Below are 21765 nucleotides of genomic sequence, written 5' to 3' on the forward strand. Positions count from 1 at the left end.
GGTTATTAAACGTAACCAGTAGCTGGAGATATTAGCATCCAAAAAGCAATGAGTTTTGCTCAGCATGCCACTTGTGGCATTACAGTTTATTACCGGGAGGGTTAATGACAGCCACACTTAAATCATATCTGGAATTATTTCGATGTGTTTGCTAGAAGTAGTGTCAGGTTTTTACTCGCAGCTTCCCTGCTCCTTGCAAGGTTGCCTCTGCTCCTGCTGCCCTCTCTGGCCTCCCAGCTCCTTGCCCTGCAGTTACAGCCTCTCGTCGCCTGCATGGCTTGGGTCTTTGTGCAGTGTCTTCCCCTACAGCCGCCGTGCCGCTTTGGACTCTGTCCTTCTGCCAGTCAGTGGGAAACGAATGCACGTGCCAGCCTGCAAACAGAGCCTGCGTTTACCCTTCCCACTAAAATAAGATGGAAGTCATTCTGTCCTCACCCTCCACGCCATGTTGTTAAGATTAAATATGTGTCAGGCATGCCCGATGAGTTGCTAGAGCCTGGCTGAAGTGCTGACGTTGCCTTCATCTGTGGGCTGGATGGCTCGGTGCACGATGCTTGTTAGGCATGGCAGTTCCCTGAAAGAACATGAGGAGTGTATCAGAAACTTACTGGGGATCCTCGGCAGCCCTGGCTCTGCAGTTAGGTGCGTGTCAGCGCTTCACTGAGTGCTGCACATTAATGGGATTTCACTGAGCGATTTGGGCCCAGAAAGTTTTGAGGGTTTTTTCCGGGGTTAGCCAGTGTAGGGCGAGCAAGACAGCATTGGTGAAACATACCATATGTTCCCCAGAAAAGTGTTTATTTATTTATTACTCGTGAAGGGGAGCGGGGTGGGACTGTACATAGGGGCTCCTTAGGTGCCTCTGCGGCCGGGGTGGCGGAGCAGGGAGGTGGGCGGGAGCCGCCATGGGCCCGCCGCTGGTGTGAGCCGGACGAGCAGCCGCGCTCCCTCACGCTCCGCACACGAGGCGAGGCGAGGCGAGGCGGGCCGGCCTCTCCCCGGCTGCCCGCACCCCGCCAGCACAGCCCGGGGAGCGCATCGCGGCCGCCGCCACCTGCGGGGCCGGGCCCGACCGAGCGCTGGCCGCCGCCCGGGGCGTGTCGTGTCGAGCCGAGCCGCCCGGCCCCGCGGTGACTCACCGGCCGGGCCCGGGCACCACTTCCCCCCCTCGACAGGAGCCATTTTAGTTGCACGAAGCGGCCGGGGCGGCGCCGCAGGCCCCGCGGCGAGGCGGTACGTGCTCCCCGGGCAGGGCGGGGAGGGGAAGGGAAGGGAAGGAAGGGCGGCCGGGCGGGGGGACGCGGCGTCCCTGGGCTGCCGGCCTCTGCCGCCTCGACGTGCCGCCCGCGCCGGGAGCCGCGCTCCTCGGCCGTCTGGGGAGGGCGGGGGTGGCGGGGGAAGGGAACTTCTGGTAAAGTGCAGCACCTGGGCGCGCTTGAGAAAAAACCACAAAAAATCCAGGGAGCCGTGAGTGAAGGCGCAGTTTCGGGGCAGCAGCGCTGCGAGCTGCCTGTAGCCGAGCGCGTCGCTCCGGGCGAAGGGCAGCGCGGCCGCCGCTGTGCTGTGACCGGCGCGCTCCGTGAGTGTCGCGGCTGGCGGGTGATTTTGATGCGTTTCATAATTGTGTTGCCTTTGAAGCGTTTGGAGGTGTCAGGCAGCCTGCTGGTCTGACCCCTTCGGCCACTGCTCAGCTGACTGTAGGATAAATTAATTTTATTTACTCCGAAGCCGCGTTTACCTGGACCTGTCCAGCACGTAGCAGAGCACGGCCCAGGTGATTGGGACAGTGTTTGCACTGGGCGCTGTGGCTCTGAGCACCTTGGCTCTGCCGCTGCCGCTCGCCCAGTGTGGCCCTGAGCGACGCTAAAATGGCAGGTTTGCTGTTTCAGAGGCAGATCTCTCTGTGCCCTTGGCCTTAAATTGTGGTTCTGTTTTTGCCGAAACAAACTTGCTTGCTGGCAACCGCCGTGGTGTAGTTTTTATATAGTGAGGGAGAAATGGGCAGGTACTCGCCTTTTCCTGAAAATGACGAAGAAGCGATAGTAATAGGGATGGTGTTTGTGGCAGAGGGACAGACCAATTATAAAATGGGCTTAGTGGTAGTTGTAATGGGAGAAGAAAGTGCTGGAGGTAATTGCGGTGTGTCAAATTGCTTTTTAAACTTTCAGTGGATCAAAACTACCTTGATTCTCCTAATTATGTACTTCTGAACTCTAGCACGGTATTATGAAAACAAAGAGTGCTTCCACCTTGTTTACAGTCGAACAGAAATGCAGGCTAATATATTTAGAAGTTTTGTCTGAGTATGTAACTTCGGACTCTGTATTTCAGTCTTCCAGTTGAGAAATAAAGTTGAGTATCGTCTTACTGAAAATGAAATGGCAGGGAGCTCGAACTATTGCACACAGGGGAACATTTCCAGTTTCATTTACTGTATGGAGCCTATATCTGATAAGTATAATGGAGTTTTGCTTAATACTGCAATTGGTTGCAGGGGAGAGAGGGAGGCAACCATTAAGTAAATGGTCGTGCTTTGGGTGAGACTGTCTCTTGTCTTCAGCCTTTCCAGTGTTCACCCATATCTTCCTTCTGCATGTTACCGTACGGTGTGTTTTTACCATCTTTTGGTTTTGTCTGTTTTGTTTTGAAAAGCAACGGGTTTTGCAAGGGTTTGGGATATTTATTTGGTGCATTGTTTCATGTTGAAAAATCCACAGAGGAGATGATAAAACTACAGAGGAACTGCTTGGAAAAAAAATGTTTTGAGTTGTCGATAGAAGTTTTTTACTGAAAAAAATCTTTAAAGTATTTGCATCTTCCTTTTTTTCATCATTAATTTTCAGATCTTAGAGCCGAGACAACTGTCTGCTGTGCTTGCAACTGGCAGAGCACGAGCCTCCCTTTCCTTACCTCTTTCCTCCCCTTCTTTCTGCTGTACTGGACCTTGTTGAGACATCCAGCCTTAAAAACTGGAGTTATCCTAAGACGGTTCCCAAGCTGCAGCTGTTTATCTTGGGCAGAATGCTTTTTTGTGTGCTAAAGGGTAAGTAGCTGCTGGTGCGTTCTCTTGAGCAGGGCTTCACGCAGGAGCAGTTCCTCTTTGAAGGCAGTGCTGCCATGTTGAGCATGTCTTGCTGCTGCACAAGGACTACACCAGGGCTACAGGAGCATCTGTGGTGCAGTGGTGGAGCTAGGAAAAAGTGATTTGAAAGTCCTCCAAGCCTTACAGATGACAGCTTGGACAAATCTAGAAGGCAGAGAAGAAGTGGATTAGCAGGGACAGAGAAATGACATTAGTTTTTGTTGATTATTATAGCTGAAGCCTGTGTTTTGTTTCCAAAAAAAAAAAAACAAACCCCAAACCAAAAAAACAAACCACTTTTCTTTTTTCCTCCCACCCTAAGGCAGGGATCTTTCAGTTTGGATTGAGTTTGTGGTTGTTGTGAGATGAGCCATGGGAGTGGTATGATTAGATGCCAGTTAGCTTGAACTGTATTTCCAGACCCATGCTTTTACAGAAGTGCCTGTTTTCTAATGTGCTCTTTTTTTCATCCATTGAATATTAGAATTGCCAAGTCAGTGATCTTGGCACTCAAATGAGGAAAAAAAGAAAGAAAAAACCCCAGTAGTAAACGTCCAGATTTGAAGAATGTTGTTGGCCTGGTATAGCCTGATGTTTCAGTATTGCTGCGAACTCGTACTTCAGTGGTGTGCATTACTCTTTGGACACTTCTGTGTATAAAATAAATAAAAATACACGAGGTGTGGAAGTGTAGCCTTTTCTCCCTTTTCAGCATAGCTGTATTCAAGGGAGGGGACTTTTTGGTAAAACTGTTCAGTGAGCTGATGGAAAAGACTTTGTAAGAAAATGCAGAATTTCCCTCTCAGAAGAGAAGCGTTGATCTCCAAAATAGCTTTCACTTCTTGCATTAGCAAAAGTTTCTCAGCTTTTGCTGCAGATTCTGTTGTTTTCACTGACATTGTTGGTAACTCTGTGAAGTTTTGTTGGGTATGCGAGGAGCAGTGAGGACTTTTCCCCACCGGAGTGATTCAGCACAGGAGTGGCAGGAGGTGGAGTTCACTTTTCCAGCCTTGGTTACAATCCGCTCCATAAGCGCTGAAACTTTGCTACCATATGCCAGTGACTTACTGTGCTTATCGTTTTAATGCCACTGATGTGCTTTAGAGACGATTTGCTTCCTTAAATCTTACTTAAATGTTCCTTCACAGATAAAGGAGTTGACAGAGACTATACATACTGAAATTTGAAGTCTTTTGCTTATCGAAAGTCCGCAGAAGCCATGTGAAAGGCTGTGGACATTATCACTCTCCTGACCTGACCGGGCTAATCTGTGTGGAGGTAAAAACAATTTATTCTTCAGTATGGACTTGTCCTGCGGCAGAGCTTCCTGCTGTGTCAGCCTTTGTGCTAAAAGCATCCCATTAGATAGACTAAAGTTTATGCATTCTTACCTTGATGTGCTTTAGACCTTCACTACCTACCAGTTATCTTTAGCGAGGCATCGAATGGCTAGAGCTCAGGTCATTTATTTGTCCTGAAAGAGATCAGTCATCTTGGGTCATGTGACACTTTGTGCTAGGTTCAGGTTTGAATGTGACAATGATAGCCATTTTGTTAGCCTGGAAAGCACCTCCAATTTTTAAACTTGCATGTAAAAATTATTTCTGTCTGTGTTGGGGGGGGAAATATTGTGGTTAAGGTAAGTTGCTGGGAATAAGAATACTAAATACATAGGTTGGAAACTGTGGGAAAAGGTTGTTTTTAGATGGATTGAATGTCACTGCCTGCTGCTATAATTAGATGTTTTAGTCTATTTCTAGAATACCCTATATTTAACTCATCATCACATCAACATTTCTGTGTGAATATACCAAATTTTTTATTTTGAGGGGAGTGTTCAAGTGCTTCTTGAATGGTTACCGTTAGCATACTAACGGTTTCATCGCTTCATTTGTAAGCTCCTTCCGCATTTGCCTCGCCTTCTTGCATGGCAAGGGTTTGACTTCTGAAGTGGGTTCAGTATAAATGTCATCCCACATGAGAGTGGGTTTCAGAATTGGAAGAAAGGGGTGAGCTTGGTTGATTCGAATTGCTGCCTGCTGTTGAGAGAAAAAAATATGTTAATACATATTGTGGCTGCATATGCTGTTCTGTCATGCTGTATGTTCGTTCCTCTAGGGTTACTTGTGTTTTTCATGGGAATTTTTGAGAGAGTTAACAAAGCTGACAGGTTAGGAGAAAACTACCTTGCTTTTACGAGCTTTGTATCATTCACTTACACTCTTCTCCAGTTCTTGCCTGTCTTGGTGTTCATTCAATTTTATATTGTAGCTAGGGAAAGAAGCAGCAAAATATGATCGTGAAACTACAGGCTGACTGCTGTCAGAAAATTAATGTTTAACTTGCTCTTCCAACCAGACTCGATTTCAAGTTAAAAGCAAGTTGACAAGGGTACTGTTAGTTTTCTCCTAAGTGCTACCTGTTCTGCACTAGACAATTTTGGAGCTAACAAGAATAGTTGCCCAAGGATGTGATGGCATGGTTTGTTTTTAGTGGAGACCATCTTTCTGACCAGAAGATGACCTCTTAGGGAGAGCTTTCATGAAAACGGTGTCTTGAAAGTGCCAGGGCTTCCACGTTGTCTGCTGAAAGCAGTTTTGACTGACATTGTCCTCAGAGGTTCTGGTTATGTTATCCACCCCTGTTCTCTTGGGATGTTTGCTGTTTTGTGGTGCTGTCTTCCCTGCCTCTCCAAAGCACCTGTAAACCCTTTACAGCTGTAGCCATTCAAGCTTTGTCATGCTGCCTTTAAATCAAGCATGCAAACAAGGGTATTAGCCATCAAGAAAATAATTATGAAGCTTACGTGCTGTGGAGTGCAGAGAATGCTGCACAAATCGCAAGAATTTACTTCCCTGTCTTCTGGTACCTCTGAACCAGCTTGGCAAGAGCTCTGTGAGCCTGGCAAAGGGCTCCAGGTGCCCTTGGTGTTGTGCTACTGAGAGGCAGCCATCCTGTGGTGGTTTTTTTTTTCTTCAAAAAAACAACCAACTTTTTTCTTTTTGAAATAAACAAAAGAAGGAACTGCAGAGAGGAAGTGTCTGTTTGGGGACTTTTTTTCTTTACAAAGGTGGTTTTAGACCTATGAATGAAAATGAAACTTTCTGTGTTGAGAAATAGTCTCAAGTTTGACTGCTAGGGATGGCTTCTGGCATCTTTGAAAATATTGGCTCTTTTCTTCTTAAAAAAAACATATTTCTTTTAGTGTCAGCTAAAAGCAACAATGAAATAAGTTGCTATTGAAACAACTGAGTGAAATACAGTTTTAATTTGTCTGATAGGGCCATAGTATAGAAATGTGTTAATTTAGGCTATTTAAAAATGGGTTGTGGAGGGGTTTCCTGAGAAGAAAACCAAGAAGTTACTATTGGTAGAATATTTTCCTAAATGTGCACTTCTGAAAGACATATGTCTAATTATGAATGCTTGATGTAACACAACATTCTACCATTTCTTTTTATAAAAAGCTAATCGTTTTATGATACGGTCCTTCAAATGAGCTGTATTATGTGTTGTTTCAGTGGTAATGGCCTAGAAATAATTCTCAACAGTAAGAAACATCAGAAAACTTTTCCTAAACTACAAGCTAAGATCTTGGTCTTGCAAATGTTTTATTTAAAAATAATAGGGATATTTGAAGAAAACATTTAATACTTTTAAAGCCACATAGTTGGAAAGGGTACATTTTGTGTCTGGATTCTGATGTTTGTAATATTGAAAGCATCTCTTAAGTTCACTTGAATGCAGGGCACCCTTAGGAAGCATTTTGTTGGTTTGTACTGCCAGACTTTGTAAACAAAAGAGCTGTGACGATATTTTATTGATATACTGTGATTTAAAATGTGTGCGTTTGAGGGGAGAGACCATAGCAGTTATTAGTTGAAAATAGCTGCTGCCACGAGAGAAGCGACACAGAAGCACTTATCCATACATGCTATACACATGCAGCATGTCTAGTGGAGAAGAAAAAAAAAATCGGTGGGAAGTTTTATGGGTTAATTTTTGCTGCCTTACATGAGCATCTCTAGATGGGGTGAAATCAGGAAAAAAGATGCCTGTGTGGAGAAACAGCTTTCTGACAGAGGCTGCCTTGGGGAGAACCTGTTACATTGTCTGTTGTGTGTAAATACTAAGCTTGGTATTTACTAACTGGATGGCAGAATTATGCTAGTGCCTCGAGGCTGCCTCTGGTATCTCCACACACCCTGTGCTTACTGAGTTTACGTGCACACTGAAGGTGCTTCAGCCTCAACCCAGCTGCTCGTTTTCACTCATAAGTGAAGGTTGCGTGTGCAGCCACCCCAGTCGTTTGGCTGCACATCCCGTTAAACCCATGTGGCAGTGGTTTACATGGATATGCCCTGAAGCACAGAAAGGAGGTTTGAACCAAGCAAGTTTTACTTGGATAATGCATTGTCTTAGAGATCATGGGTTGTAAATCCTTAAACGGCTCATTTAGCATCTGCCCAGGCCCTTAGCTTGCTTGCCCTTAGGTTCTTGACTCAACAGTGAGCCGCACTAGTTGAGCTAAAGTTGCAATTTAAACTCTAGACGTACGTTTTTGTGAGCACACAAACTTGTACCAGTCTGATTTAATTTAAAATGTGCTTTTAGTGAAACAGTTAAAGGTGGGCATGATCATTCCTAGATGTTTCCATGGCAGAGCACTCATCCAGCTACCTTAGTGCTGCTTGAGGGGTGCCACCTTTGGTTTTCCTCACTGACAGCATAGTGTCAGTTTGTTTCCTAGTGTTTTATTGCCCTCCCCTCCCATCCGCAGTCTGAACTGTTTGTGTGAGCAACCCCTTATCTGGTTCAGCCACAGTGAGCCAAGCTGGCAAGTCAGGTGTCCATGCCATGGCAAGTTTTTGGGCTGGTTGGCTGAACCAGGTCAGGGATTGATTTTGAAGTGGTAGAGTTTGTAAGAGCTGGGGTTGAGAAATAAGGGGAGGACCAAGTAGCACAGTTGTCCTTGGAAGAAGATAGTTTTCCATGGCCAAAGCTTCAACAAAGTGATAGAACAGTTAACTCTCTTTTTACACATCACATCTAAGCTCTCTTAAAAGCTTGCATTCCAATGAGTTGTCTGAACACCACAGCTAGATGCTTCTGATTGAGAGGAAGGGTGTGTTAACGTTATAGTTAGGTTTTCCCCAAAATTATGTAGAGGTGTAAGTCTTGGTAATATAAAATGAGAGAAAAGGTGTTTGCTTTTTAGTTGGGGAGCATGTACAAATAAAAGCTTTTGGTAGAGGGGGAAGCTTGGGCTTTTTCATTCTTTTTCCCTCTGGGAGAAGAAGGGGAAGGAAACACAGGAACAAGAACCACACTGCTGTGTCTTTTTGAAAGAATGTTAGCTTCTTGACTTGTTTTAAAATATTCTAGTTATTCCTGTCTGCTAAATCAGATTATTGAAATGAAATGATGACCTTTGTTCTGAGCCTGGAAGTATACAGGAAGAAGGCAGGTGTTTGGGCAGATTAAACCTCCTAGCTAGAAAATGTTCAGATAGAGCTGAAGCTCTAAGAATGCTGTATTCTTGCTGAGGCTAAAAATGTAAGAATGAGGAAGAATTTTAAAAGTTGATTATGGTCAGTTGCCAAGAGCAATGCCGTGATAAATTATTAACTCATTGCTCTGTACTGCCTCGTAGTGCAAACAGAAAAGCTGGTTGTTGTGCTCTGCTTGGTAAGTCAACACTGTAAAAAATACCTTGGTTATCTGGAAAATGTCTTCTTTGGAGTGTTTATTAAAGGGACATTGTAGGATTAAAAATCATGTTTCCCCTCTGTTGAAGCTGGTTAAAACAAATACAAATCCAGGAAGGCAATTTCTTTCTTGCTGTCCAGGGAGCCTGGTCAGTGGCTGTTGATCAGCTTGGTTTCACTTTTGCTCCTCTCTGTTTGGTGCTTCAGTGAGGTGTGATCCCACTTACCTCCCCAAAAAACCATGAGTAGCAAGGCAATTAGGCTGCTAGTCACAGAGACATGAGGCAAGCTGACTCATAGCTGTTCTGCAGGAAAAACAGTTCTGTGGAGACCACTCCTCCCTTGTTATCTGTAACAGAGTTGGAGGAAGACATGCAAGGGGCAGGCTGTTTGGAGCATGGGGGTGCCTTGCTGTTGACATGCAGCAGCAGCTTCAAGGATTACATTTTCAATTTTGTAACAACGGAGACATCCTGATTTTTGTTTTGCTTTTATAAATACAAATTCCACAACATTCACCTTTCCATTTTTACTTAAAATATACAGTTTGAAAACTTAGATGATCTTAAGGTGCCTCAAAATCATTTATAAAAGAACCCCCCCACCCTTAATCTAGCCGTGTGATTGTGTTACATGACATTTTTGGCTAATTTAATTGTGTATAATCAATATAATAGAGATGATTATGCTTGTACATATAACTTTTTATGTGTTATGCTTAGAGCTAATACAATAGTAATAACACCATTGAAATAAATATGTATGAACATTTTGAAATATTTGCTGTAATTAAGTCTGTAGTTCATTAGCAGGACACAGATGAACTTTCAGCGTTAAAAAGAATATCCAGCTTGAGAGTAAACTATTTCTGGATCAGTGTCAGTATCTGCCACCCCAGTTTTCTTAGGAAAACATTGAATCCTGCCAGTACATGTTGCAAGATATGACCAACGTGACTTAAAAACTAAGAAACAAATCTACAAAATGCTGTTGGCTACATAGTATTGTTGGAATCTGAGATGGAAAATAATGTATTTTTTTTTTTCAGTTCTTTTCTAAGCTGTTTTGCCAATCCAGCAAAATTTAGTAAGGTTCAGCTCATGCTGCAAGGCTTTTTTGTTCAGAAAGGGTTTTGAGCAACCATTACTTAGTATCTTTTTAAAATGTGTTGGCTGCTTGGGATTACTTGAGTATTTGTCCAGGGTGGGACCTGTGTTTTAAGCCGGCATCAAACTACAATTATTCCACCAGCTTTCTGTTGTGTCTGTCCTGGTTTAGGACTTTAGTTCCGACTTTCAAGGCATGAAGGGGTCAAGTGCCCAGTGACGTGGAGAGACTAGTCTTGTCTTTTGAAGCACTGAACAGCTGTGGTTCTTTGGGATAACCCAGATGGTCACAGAGCTCAGATGGGAGCTTGTGAAAGCTGGGGACAAAGCATGCTCTGTTGGAGGAACCTAGTTACAGAATGGGTTTCTAGTTAGAAATGAGGAGAATTTGGAGCCTGGTCATTTTCAGGAAATTGCAGACCACTGACTTTGAAATGGCTGTTTTACTAACAGTGCCCGTCACCATGTGTAGGCATTTCTATTCTGCGCTGTTCTGGGATGGGATGGAGAGCATGTTAGGATGGAGAACCTGGGTTCCATAAAGGGTAAAGTGTGCTAGAAACCCTAGGAAATCTGATAAAAGCTTTTTTTTTACTGCTTTTAAGTTTATGCAGAAAATGCCCCTTGGCTATAGCCGTAGATGATGGTGTTAAATCTAGTAGATATCTACTGGTTGATGTATTTCCCAATTTTATTTAGCACTAGTGGCATGTCTTCTGTTGCTTTAGTTGGCAACCCTGCAGATACAGCTCAAAATTTCTTTTCTTCAGTTTTATACCAGCAGTTGGCAATTGGTGGAGGAAGGATATGAGGCCATCTTAATAATTTCTCATCCCACCTGAAAGTATAATTTTTAGGCTGGCTAAGGAGAAGATGTTTTCTGACGGGTGACATAATGGAGTAATCCAAGACTGAACAGAAGACTGCTTAGAGAGGGGCTGAGAATAACATAGTGCTTCACGTATAGATAACACAGAAATTACAGCTATGCTGCCGTTACTGCTTTTCACTGAAAATTTGCTTTGTCTAGCAGTTGGTTCTTTACTTGCTTAAGCTATATTATTTCTTGTGCTTATGCCGTTGGTACTAAATACTTCTTCAGTGTTTCAATTTTGTGGTAGGCTAACAGGTGTTACTCTAGGTATTAGTGTTAGAAAAGCCCCGCAGGTCATCTAACCTGTCACCTTTTCTAGGACAGTGCAGTCCCATTAAGTAGACATGCACATCTGGCAATGTGATTTCTGCTGCTGGTTGTGGTTCATTTGTGAAGATTTCGGATTGTTTGCCTCTTCATCTATTAAGTCAAGTAACTTGGTTTCTTGGTGGTGTACAAGCCCGTTTGAGGAAGGCCAGGCTCTAAAACCTCTGGAGCTGGCTTGAGTGCTGTCCTGGGCCATGCCCGGCAAGAACAGGCCACTGGTGTTTTACGCCCTGCTTTGGTGGCCTTCTGGGGCCACATTTCAGTACGGTTGACCTGATTACTTTTTATCCATCTGGCTGACTGGCTGTGCGTGGGCTTTTTTTCTTCTGGGGTTTTTTTGGTTTGTTTTTTGTTTTGTTTTGTTTTTTTTATAGAAGGTGTCACAGAGTTTCTCCCTCCCGTGGGAGGCCGTGGCTTGTGCAGGAGGGCAGGCATGCTCCGTGACAAGCGCGGGAGGGACGCGGCTGTGCGGGCAGGAAACACTCGTGGCTGGGCCCTGGTATCTTCGGCTGTGCTTCCTGTCAGTTAAACCACGAGCAGGGGAGCAGATGCACCCAGAGATGACGACTTTGCTGTCTGCCCCCGGCAGCCATTGTGTAACAAACTGTCTTTTCAAGAGTGTACTCATGTCTGTATGCTTTTGACTTTGTTATCCCTCCGAGACCCTTGTTTAGATACCTGAGAGTAAAGATCAGAATTTAATTAGTGCAACAGAAAGCAGTACTTGAACTCTTGAAGCATGAACTGTAAAAGAGTAACCATGGGACTTATCCTAACACAGTGAGAGCTGAGGTTCAGTGTTTCTTTTTCCACTGCTGCCAGAGTAGGAGTTTTTAAATGTGTATGAGAAGTGGACAGATTGTGTTTGGAGTTATGCAATTTCATTAATATCTTTCTGGGCAGATAATTGCCATGTTACTTGACCCACTGAGTGTGTATTGTAAGATCCTGTGATCTTTGGAGTGATTCTTTTTTATAATTACTAATTTTTTAATTTGAATCTGCTTGTTGATCTGTGTTTCTGAGGCAACTCTGGGTTTCAGTTAAACAGCTTGCTACAAGTGCGCAGAAAAGGCACACAAAACTGTCTAAAAGATAAGTAGGTCTCATGATTTCTGAAGATAGGCATGTTATTACAACATAGTTAATTTATTGATGCTAGAACTCTAATAATATCTTTCCCCGCATCAGATTTTAGAGAACCAAGTACTCTGCACATCAAGATTATGTTAGAACTGAAACTGTGTGGATTCATTGCAACCTTTTTGCTTGACTTGATGCTTTCTTCCTCATGTGACAGCATAACTCCCACAGTATTGGGTTTTTTCCTTAAACTGTGTATTTGTTAACTAGCCAGCATGGAGTAGAGATGTCTTTGCTGTGTGATGAAATATTTCTGTCTACGTGCTGTTTAAAACAGAGGCGCTCAGCCTGAGAGGCACATCCTCAGGGTGAGGAAGAGTGGAAGGGTTGTAGGGGCAGTAAGATTAGATGGGTAAGGGGTTTTGGGGGTGTGTGTGTTGGGTTTTTTTCTCCTGACTTTTCTCAGGTGATGAAGCACCTTGTGTGAGAGGTGGGGAGATAGTTCTGTGCTTGGCAGAAAAGCTGCTTTCATAGAAGCAGGCACCACTCGTAGCTCTCAGCAGTGCCTTGACCCTGAAGGAGCAGCTCCTGGTTCCACCAGGTGTCCGCAGGGCCATGAGCCAGCACCACAAGGGCAAAACTGCATTTTGCCTCTTTGAAAGGCACCAGCTCTCGCATTTTTAACATAGCTGCACTAGAAGCTTTTCACAGTGACAGCATATTTCTGCTGATGTGTTTCCTTTCAGTTTTGAGCACCATTTTTCTCAGTACTGTCTTGTTTGAGAGAGGAAAGGTACAAATGGGGCACAACCCTCTGGGGGGAACACATAGTAAAATTTCCATGAAACTGCTTGAAGTCCATGGCACCTTGAAAAAGGCATAGTGTTGGGGTTTTTTCCTCACCTACTCATAATACTAATATTAATGTATTGTATCTGTGATCACAGCAAGCCACTGAGACTGCACAAAAGTAGATGAAATGTTAGGCAGCAGAAAAAAAGAAAAAGGAGACAGAGGAATAATAAAGGGATGGATTAGAAGCTATGTAAAACAACTTATCCCTGCATTACTTTGTGTTTAACTAGTTAGTCTTCTACTTTAAACTCAGATTTCCCTTGGGTTTTGGGTTTTAGGATTTTTTTCTTTTTTCCCCTGTGACAGGTTGAATGTCATGGTGGGAGAGGAAAGGGTAGGGTAGAAGTGATAGAATGTTTTCTGTCTCTGGTTTCTATGATAATTTGCAAGTTTTCATAACAGAGCTGATACCTGCTGAGGAGCTTCTTGCGTGATGAAGCTGTTGTGCTGCAAGAAAGGCTGAGGGCTTGCTTCATCCACACTGTACACTTGTTTTCCCAGAGGCCTAAATAAAAATGGTCAGAGGGGTGTAATACCTGTCCTGTGAGTAAAGGCTTCAGAGAGTTCGGATTGTTCAGCCTGGAGAAGAGGAGGCTCCAGGGAGACCTTATTGCGACCTTTCAATGTTTGAAGGGGGCTTATAAGAATGATGGAGAGAGGCAGTTCACCAGGGCCTGTAGTGACAGGACAAGGCATAACAGTTTTAAAATGAAAGAGGGTGTGTTTGGATATAAGGTAGACCTTTTTTACCATGAGAGTGGTGAGACCCTGGCACAGGTTGCCCAGAGATGTGGATGCCCCATCCCTGGCAGCGTTCAAGGCCAGGCTGGACGGGGCTTTCAGCAACCTGGTGTAGTGGAAGGTGTCCCTGCCCATGGCAGGGGGTTGGACTGGATGATCTGTAAAGGTCCCTTTCAGTCCACACCTTCCTGAGATTCTATGAGTTGAGGCCTGGATCAGCTCCTCATAATTTAGGCAAGTCAAGTGACTCAAAGAAAGGCCTTTCATCTCCAGGAGATGGAGCACACTTTTCCTCCTATTGATTACAGGGAGAACTTTGAGCAACCAAAGTCCTTTTTTATGGAGGTGTTTGAGGTTCTTAGAATCAATCTGAATTTAGAGGACTTGATCGTCAGGAAAAATCCTACTTTTTGTGGGTCAGAGGGGAAAAGTTGTCATAGGATAAAGTTGTTTCCTGACAGTAGAAGCTGTGTCGGTGCATATCTGCTTGACCCTTCTCCTGGGTATGACACTAATCAGGGTTTCTATTTTGGGAGGGATGGGTGGGCTTGTGCAATGGCCCTGTTCAGACAGTGCCTGAGAGGCAGGGCAAGTGCATGTGTGTGGGGGCGCATGTTTGCATGTGCATGTTTGCCTGTGTGAGTAAGAATGTGTGATATGGTGTTGCCTTTTCCTCTGAAGCCTGTGTAGCAAGAGTGGTCATCTCCTGATCTGACAAGCTGCATATCAAAATCTTTGAGCCTAGGTGCAGTAATATCTGTATGATTCATTCTGCAGGGCTGAGAGGAGGTAGAAAGAGGTCTCCAGGTTTGTGAGCCAGTGGCTGTGGCGAGGTTGTGCTGCTTTCTGTTGCAGGATGAGACCAATTTGGGCACACAACTCGGCCCAAGGTGACTGGGCAATTTTGTGTTTTCCCCATGCAATTTGGTTCCCCCCAGCCTTGCTGCCTTGCTTCCCCCCCTGCACCTGGGGAGCCAGGCTGGCTCGTGGACCCCTGCAATAGGGGCTATGGCTGGATGACAGCGTGACGTGTGCAGCAGGCACCTCTGGTGCCTGATTTAGTTCTGCAAAAGACACAGGAACTTGAACGATGAAATGAGGAAGAGGTGAGGCTTTAATATCTCTACACCTGCTTTGTGGAGGCTCTGAAACTTTCCAGAATACCCTGATTCTGTAGGTCTTCTCATGTAACACTCGTAAATTCTGTGTCTAGTTCATTAGCAGTGAATTCCCGTGTCTCCCAGGAGCAGGTGTGTGCTCATGTGAGAGTGACTTAGGCTTCAGTGTGAACGTTTCCCCAGACATTACGAAATGAGAAAGACTGGCCTGTCCAGACACTGCTTTCCCTGGAGGGACCTTTGCAGACCCCATTCCTTTTCCACATCACTCTTAAGAGAAATCTTTTTGCTTTTTTATATTAATCTTGTTGGTCTTTAACTTGTGTTTCATCACTGTTTGAAACCCCTCGGTGGGAATTGTTGGTCTAGCAGCAAGTCAGGAGATAATTTATATTCTCTTAATAGCAGAGTTTGCTAGTTTGAAATTCCCCAGACATGTAGTCTCCTTTCTTAATCCCACCCCATGCAAATAATTTATAACATAAAATTTAAGCTGCGTTGATCTGTAAGAAGAAAAATGTACAAATGGCATGGGAATATTAGTTTGTTTTATCCTACATAGCTGCAAGTTAGTGTATTTGTTATTGTAATTACGCTAACTGTCATGAAGCACACACATTTCCAGAATAAGCTGAGTGAATACATTGCATTTTCGAGTGCATTAAAATTGGCAGCTTAAAAAGTATTACCTAAATTTTCATTATGGCTTGAGTGAATGTTATTCTCCACTATAACTGTGTAAATGGTCTCTTGCCTTGCTGAAGTTTTAAAGGCATGATTTTAGATGCAGTATTCTCTGTTTGGTTCTTTACCTAAGATTTTCTTTTCTGCAGACATTTAAGTGAACCAGATATGTCATGTTATGTTCTGGATAGATGTTCAGTACAGCAGAAACGCCTGTACTCTTCATACTGTTAATGCTCCTCCAATTTTGGCGGCCTTCAGCATGTCATTGATTTAAACGAGCAGCAGCTTTTGGGGAGGGGTAATGCTGAACAAGTAGGTGAAGGGCTGCCTTTAAAAAAAGGCACCGTGTTGGCTCAGGAGATGACCACCCTTGCTATGCAGGCTTAAAAGGCAAAGGCACCACCATATTCCATATCTGTGGACTTGGATGTGCTGGTGGATGGAAAGCTGGACATGAGCTGGCAATGTGTGCTTGCAGCCCAGAAGGCCAACTATATCCTGGACTGCATCAAAAGAAGCGTGGCCAGCAGGATGAGGGAGTTGATTCTCCCCTTCTGCTCTACTCTCATGAGACCCCACCTGGAGTACTTTGTTCAGCTCTGGGGACCCCAACATAAGAAGGACCTGGGCCTGTTGGAGTAAGTCCAGAGGAGGGCCTTGAAGATGATTAGAGGGCTGGAGCATCTCCTATGAAGAAAGGCTGAGAGAGTTGGAGTTGTTCAGCCTGGAGAAGGGAAGGCTCCAGGGAGACCTTATCACAGCTTTCTGGATCTTAAAGGAGGCTTATGAGAAAGATGGGGGCAAACTTTTTAGCAGGGTCTGTTGCAATAGGATGAGGGATAATGGTTTTAAACTAAAAGAGGGTAGATTTACACTAGGTATAAGGAAGAATTTTTTTACAGCGAAGGTGGTGAAACTGGCGCAGGTTGCCCGGAGAGGTGGTAAATGCCCCATCCCTGGAAACATTCAAGGTCAGTCTGGATGGGGCTCTGAGCACCCTGATCTAGTTGAAGATGTCCCTGCTCATTGCAGAGGGTTGGACTGGTTGACCTTTAAAGTTTCTTTCCGACCCAACCTATACTGTGATTCTATAGTTGTCTTAGAAAACTCACAAAGACTTTTTCCCAGGGCCCGTAGTGACAGGACAAGGGGCATTGGTTTTAGCCTGAAAGAAGGTAGGGTTAGATTGGGCATAGGGAAGAAGTTTTTAATGTTGAAGGTGGTGAGACATTGGCACAGGTTGCCCAGAGAAGTTGTGGGTTCTTTATCCCTGGAAGTGGTCAAGGTCAGGTTGTGGTGGGACTGTGAACAACCTGATCTAGTGAAAGATGCCCCTGCCTGTGGCAGGGGTGGTTGGAACTACATGATCTTTAAAGTTCCCTTCTGACCCCCCAACCATTCTGTGATGCTGTGAAAACAGCACAACTGTTCAGTGAATGTCTGACTTGGCAAACACCTGGAATCTGGACATAGGGTGTTACCTTTTGAAAAGCTGGCTGAAATGAGAAGAACATGTCCAGTAGGGAAATAAGAGAAATGCAGAAGCCTTTGCACCTCAAACAATAGCCCTAATGTTTATCAAGTGAGTTAATGCTGAAGATGCTAACAGGGGAAAGAAAGATGATGCCAAAGATTGAGAATGAAAAAAACCCAAACCTATGGTCTCTAGGCAGGTATGAAAAAGTTGTCTCAGGAAGGTTTAGAGACAAGAAAATTCTGTTCTTTTTTCTGCATACAATGGAGGTATATTCAGTGCGTCCACATGAGGTGAGTTTATTGGGATAACCTGCAGATAGAGCTCTTTGTGCCGTGCATTCCACGCCCATAAGTAGCTGGCTGTCTAGTAACAAGGTAGTTTGTGTACCAAACAAGTTACAGCTAGAGCCTAAGGTTCAGTGGGTTGGGGTTTTTTTTTTGCTTTGTTTTGTTTTCTGGAGTATGTAATACTCACCTTTTGCAACCAAGGCCATGTTGCTCCTTCCTTGTCTCTGCATGTGTGTGTTGGTGCTTCATTAAAGTTGTTTCCAATCTCAAGTTCAATTTTAAACTAATGTTTTGAGAGTATTCCTTGAGTTCAGAGCAAACTGGTTGGTGGGTGACTTTGCTCCCTTTCTGGCATGCTTACTAGTCATGTTTACTTGAGCATATCTGGAGTATTTTGTTGATTCTTGCCTTTCTCTGTGGTAAGCTGTGACCAGAACGCTAGTATGAATTACCCTTGTAGAAAGTACGTACCAGATCAGAGCTGTGACTTGTTGTGCTGAACAGAAACATACAGGCCCAAATGAGCCTTAGCCCTTCTGCCTGTGAGCTTAGATCCCTCGTTTTATGGTTTTAAACAAATTTAAGTGGGTTTTTTTTGTTAGGCCTGTAGATGAGAAATGAGTTGCAGCTACAGTGAACTGTAAAATATGATCCACTGGAAGTCAGGCAGAAGAGTTCACCTTGAACAGGAGTAACAAACCCCATGCCTTGATACAGGGGACTCTCTTGAAGGCATGGAATTCGTTTTGATACCCCATTTAAGAGAACGAGTCTGTTGTGGCCTACATGAATTCTTCTTACATGAATGCTGTCTGAGCTACAGTAAAAAAACTGATTAAGGCAAAAATAAAATTGAATGCACTCATGCTAAAAAACCCCAGACAATTACATTAGAAAAGACAAACAGTGAAGAAAAAAAAACCAACAGACTGGTCGGTCAGTCCTGGAGGTTAGTGGGAGGGTGTTCATGAAGTCTGACTGACATCACTGACTTCCCTGTCTGCAGCTGTTCCTTACCAATCTGCCTGACTGTAGGTATGGTTTGGTACTTTGCAGCTCTCCTTATATTACCTTTCATTCCTGTTTCTACAGGCTTTTTTGAATCAAGTATTTCTGCCTGTGAAATGTTAAAAGGTGTTGTCGTTCATTCTTGGGTTGGGCTTTTTTGTTGCTTTTTGTGTTCTTTTTTTTTTTAAATATGTATGAAAGCTTAGCACAAACATTAGCATTGTGATTGTGATAAAGTAAGAGATTTCTCCTAATTTTTCTGAGAGGTTTGCTAACAGATGTGTCCCTCCTGTCCCAACCTCAAAAATAGCTCCTTGGCTATGTTAGTAATAGTATTGGACTATCTAAGCCTTGAAAAACAACAAAAAATCACAGTACTACTTTTCTTAGTTCACTCATCAAACTATTTCAAAAAGAACACATAAAAGAGGTAATCTCGATGGTCGTGGCTGAACCGGTGACAAAATGGACCCCTGGGGATGTGTAAGGAAGGTGTGTGTTGGGGCATTGTACTGTGTCTGATTACAGACTGGAGAAAACAGGTCACCTCTTGCCTGGCGTGAAAAACCTCACTGATTAATTCCTGTGGTATAACCATTGGAAATGTGTGCCTGAGTACTTAACTTTACCCACAAATACAAGAAATTAAGTGAGGATCTTTGCAACAAATAGATTAAAAAGCTTCAGGCACAGTTTGCAAAACTGTATTTTAACTGATAAGCTTTATAAATAAGTAGGACTGAAAATCAGATGTTTCTATCTATATTTTACCCACATGTCATTGTTAACCACAACGCTAACTTAAATATAAATGTAAGTGCTCTTCTAAATCCAGAGCTAGAATTTCTCAAAGACCAAAATGCTTGCTTAATGCCATGTTAAGAAAGCAGCTTATAGTTAAGTGTTAGTTGCAGTGCTTTGTGATACGGGCTGTACTGTTTCTCCACACAAGCCCTCTTAGCCATTTATTCTTTGCTTTGCTTTGACTGGGTCTGTGATTCTTATCTGAAGGATTAAAACGTTACTTAAGAGAAGATTTAGGTTGAAGCAGCAGCAAATAAAATTCTTCTTGTGTGTTTCATCCGTGCTCTCTTGAGTTCGCTCGCTTGTATGAGTGTAATGGTGTATTACCTTGTATTCTCGGCTTTAGCAAGATGGACCACTTGTCCCCAGAAGGAACCTGCCAGAACAACCCAGCATGAGTTGTTAGAACATACATATTTATTTGCTAAAACTGTTTAATTTCAAGGTGTATGATGTGCATGTAGGAAAGCTAAGGTACCCATCATACCTTGTGTAGTCCTCTGAAGTGTCACCATCACAGCTGATGTTCACAGGAATGGCCATGCATCTTGCATAAAAAGAGAAATCGCAGCTACTTTTTTTTCAGCATTGTGCAGTTTAACTTGCCACTGTTTAGACTGTGCACCTTAGACTGTGGAAATAGGATTAGCAGCACACCCTCCAGAAAGGGAATGTGGGCTAAAAGCTATCAGGGAGAAGGTAGGTGGAAGAGCCAAGCCCAGGGCAGCACCGCATCCTGGCCAGGCAGAGGGAAGCTGGTGGCGTGGGAGAGCTGTGGGCTGGAAAGGCCATCCACTGGTGCCGCACCAGTCACGTGCTGAAAGCCCGCCCGCCCGCCTCCTGCTCCAGCAGCTGGGTCCGGAGGGTGGTGAGGAGGTAGGTAGTGTAGTTATGTAGTCTTGAACACAGAGCGAGCCGTTTGGGGTTTCGGAGACCTGCTGAAGTAAGCAGCAAGTGTTTGCAGGCCATGGTTCTCGTTGGAGGTACAAGTTTCTCTGCTGCTGGGTCCAGGTTTGTTCCTGCGGGCATTGCAGAGCCGCTGCCCTTGGCATAGACTGTCTGTCTCCTCCAGTTTGTAAAACGAAATCTCACGCTGTCCCATAGCTGTCAGGTAAGAAGGAAAACTGACTGCTGGAAACGTTTTTGAGGTGATACATTCTAGAATAGACGTTTTCCCTTTTGATAGCAAGGGTTAAACATTGAGGGCAACAGGTATAGGCAGACCTAGGTATGTGATATGTTCGACTGTTTTGCAAGGTGCTATAAATGTTGGCTCCGTGTAATCTGATACCAGGGTAGGACAGGCTAACTTAATGAAGGAAAATAGACAGCAATGTAAAAGAACTGGAAATTCAAGTCTAGCTGACTAATACCAGCCTGCTCCAGAGGCTCTTGACTGCTCGTATTGCTGACAGCTGACAGCAAATGAGAGGCAAACAACAGAAACATTGCCTAATCTGCTCTATATTAATACAGATTCTTTAAAGGTACTACAAAGGTAAGACCCTTTATGTTTCTCAACCTGGGAGAGTAGCTGAATGCAGCCTTCAACATACACATTGTTGACAGGAGTAAAGGCTTGGAAGTCCGTGTGTGTTTGGGAAAGGGGAGGCTTCAGCAAGTTCCGTGTGGATTAGTTTGTGCCCCTTGATATTTGGCGCACATCAGTTAAATTCAGGTTTCTGAAAGTGCTCAAATGCTCAAACATAGAAATGCAAATCACACAGTATTTATATGGCTACAATACACAGTAATGTTTTGTTTGTTGTGCTTGACAGTCCAGTTGGAAAAGTTTAAAAATAAATTAATTGCAAAAGGAAATCCACAGAATGCTAAAAATCTGTGTTGCAGAAGTTGTAACAGGGATTTTTACTGAGCTTGATCCTGTAGCATCTTCTGCAGAATGCTGAAAAAGTCCTGTGGGAGTTTTAACTCCCTGGTCTAGAATTACCGATGCTTGGCTGGAAAAGGTTGCCTGGAATAAGAAACTTTTGACTTGAACCTGATCTCTGCTGGCCTTTTTTTTTTTTTTTTTTTTTCAGTTTCCCCCTTTAATATATATTATTTTGTGTGCATTTATAGTCCAGTTGGGAGAGGGGAAGAAAAAAAAAAAAAAAAAAAGAGGAGGTCTGTCTTTGGCCAGCAGATTTTTCTTCAGTAAACTTAACTTTTACCTGCAGGTGATTTAAAAATAATGACTGTGTTACTAATTTGTGGGCGAAGTGTTTTTTTAGAGAAGAGTTGACAGTTTTAAATCAGTATTGGGTACAAGCTGGCAACTGGTAATTTGTGAAGTTTGGCACCTAGCCAAAGCAATTATACTTGGTTTCCCCTAATGTTTCTTTCTCCCACTGCCACCACTTAGTTCTCTGGTGTGTACTCGTTAATCAAAAGAGCAAAACCTCCCAGCATCAGGCAGTTCTTCCCCTCTCCACCGTCTTTCACAAGGTTCCTCATATCCTGTTTTAGCTGTCTTGGAGCTCAGCCCTTCAGCTGTCTCTGTACTGAGACCCTTTCCCTTTGAAATCAGTGAGATCTGACTTATCTGCTGCTCTCTTGTTATAGTTGCTTATAGGATTGTGATCTTTAACGCTCTTTAAAAGGTGCT

The 21765-nt window shown here is 43.8% G+C and overlaps 1 protein-coding gene across 4 annotated transcripts in view; it reads left to right on the forward strand.

Moving 5' to 3' along the window:
- The window catches only part of ELF1 (E74 like ETS transcription factor 1), a 92191-nt gene that overhangs the window by 20232 nt on the left and 50194 nt on the right, over nt 1-21765 (forward strand). The window contains exons 1-2 of one of the 4 annotated variants that reach the window (XM_037376250.1): nt 1122-1233; nt 4231-4360. The exons of 1 other annotated variant lie outside the window; for it this stretch is intronic. The gene's annotated coding sequence lies outside the window, so the exon portion shown is untranslated. Of the gene's footprint in view, nt 1-1121; nt 1234-1381; nt 1580-4230; nt 4361-21765 lie in introns of those variants that run through there. 2 more of the 4 variants (XM_037376247.1, XM_037376252.1) reach the window with 2 other exon arrangements.

The sequence above is a fragment of the Falco rusticolus genome, chromosome 2 (genome assembly GCF_015220075.1).
Source record: "Falco rusticolus isolate bFalRus1 chromosome 2, bFalRus1.pri, whole genome shotgun sequence".
Classification (NCBI taxonomy): Eukaryota; Metazoa; Chordata; class Aves; order Falconiformes; family Falconidae; genus Falco; species Falco rusticolus.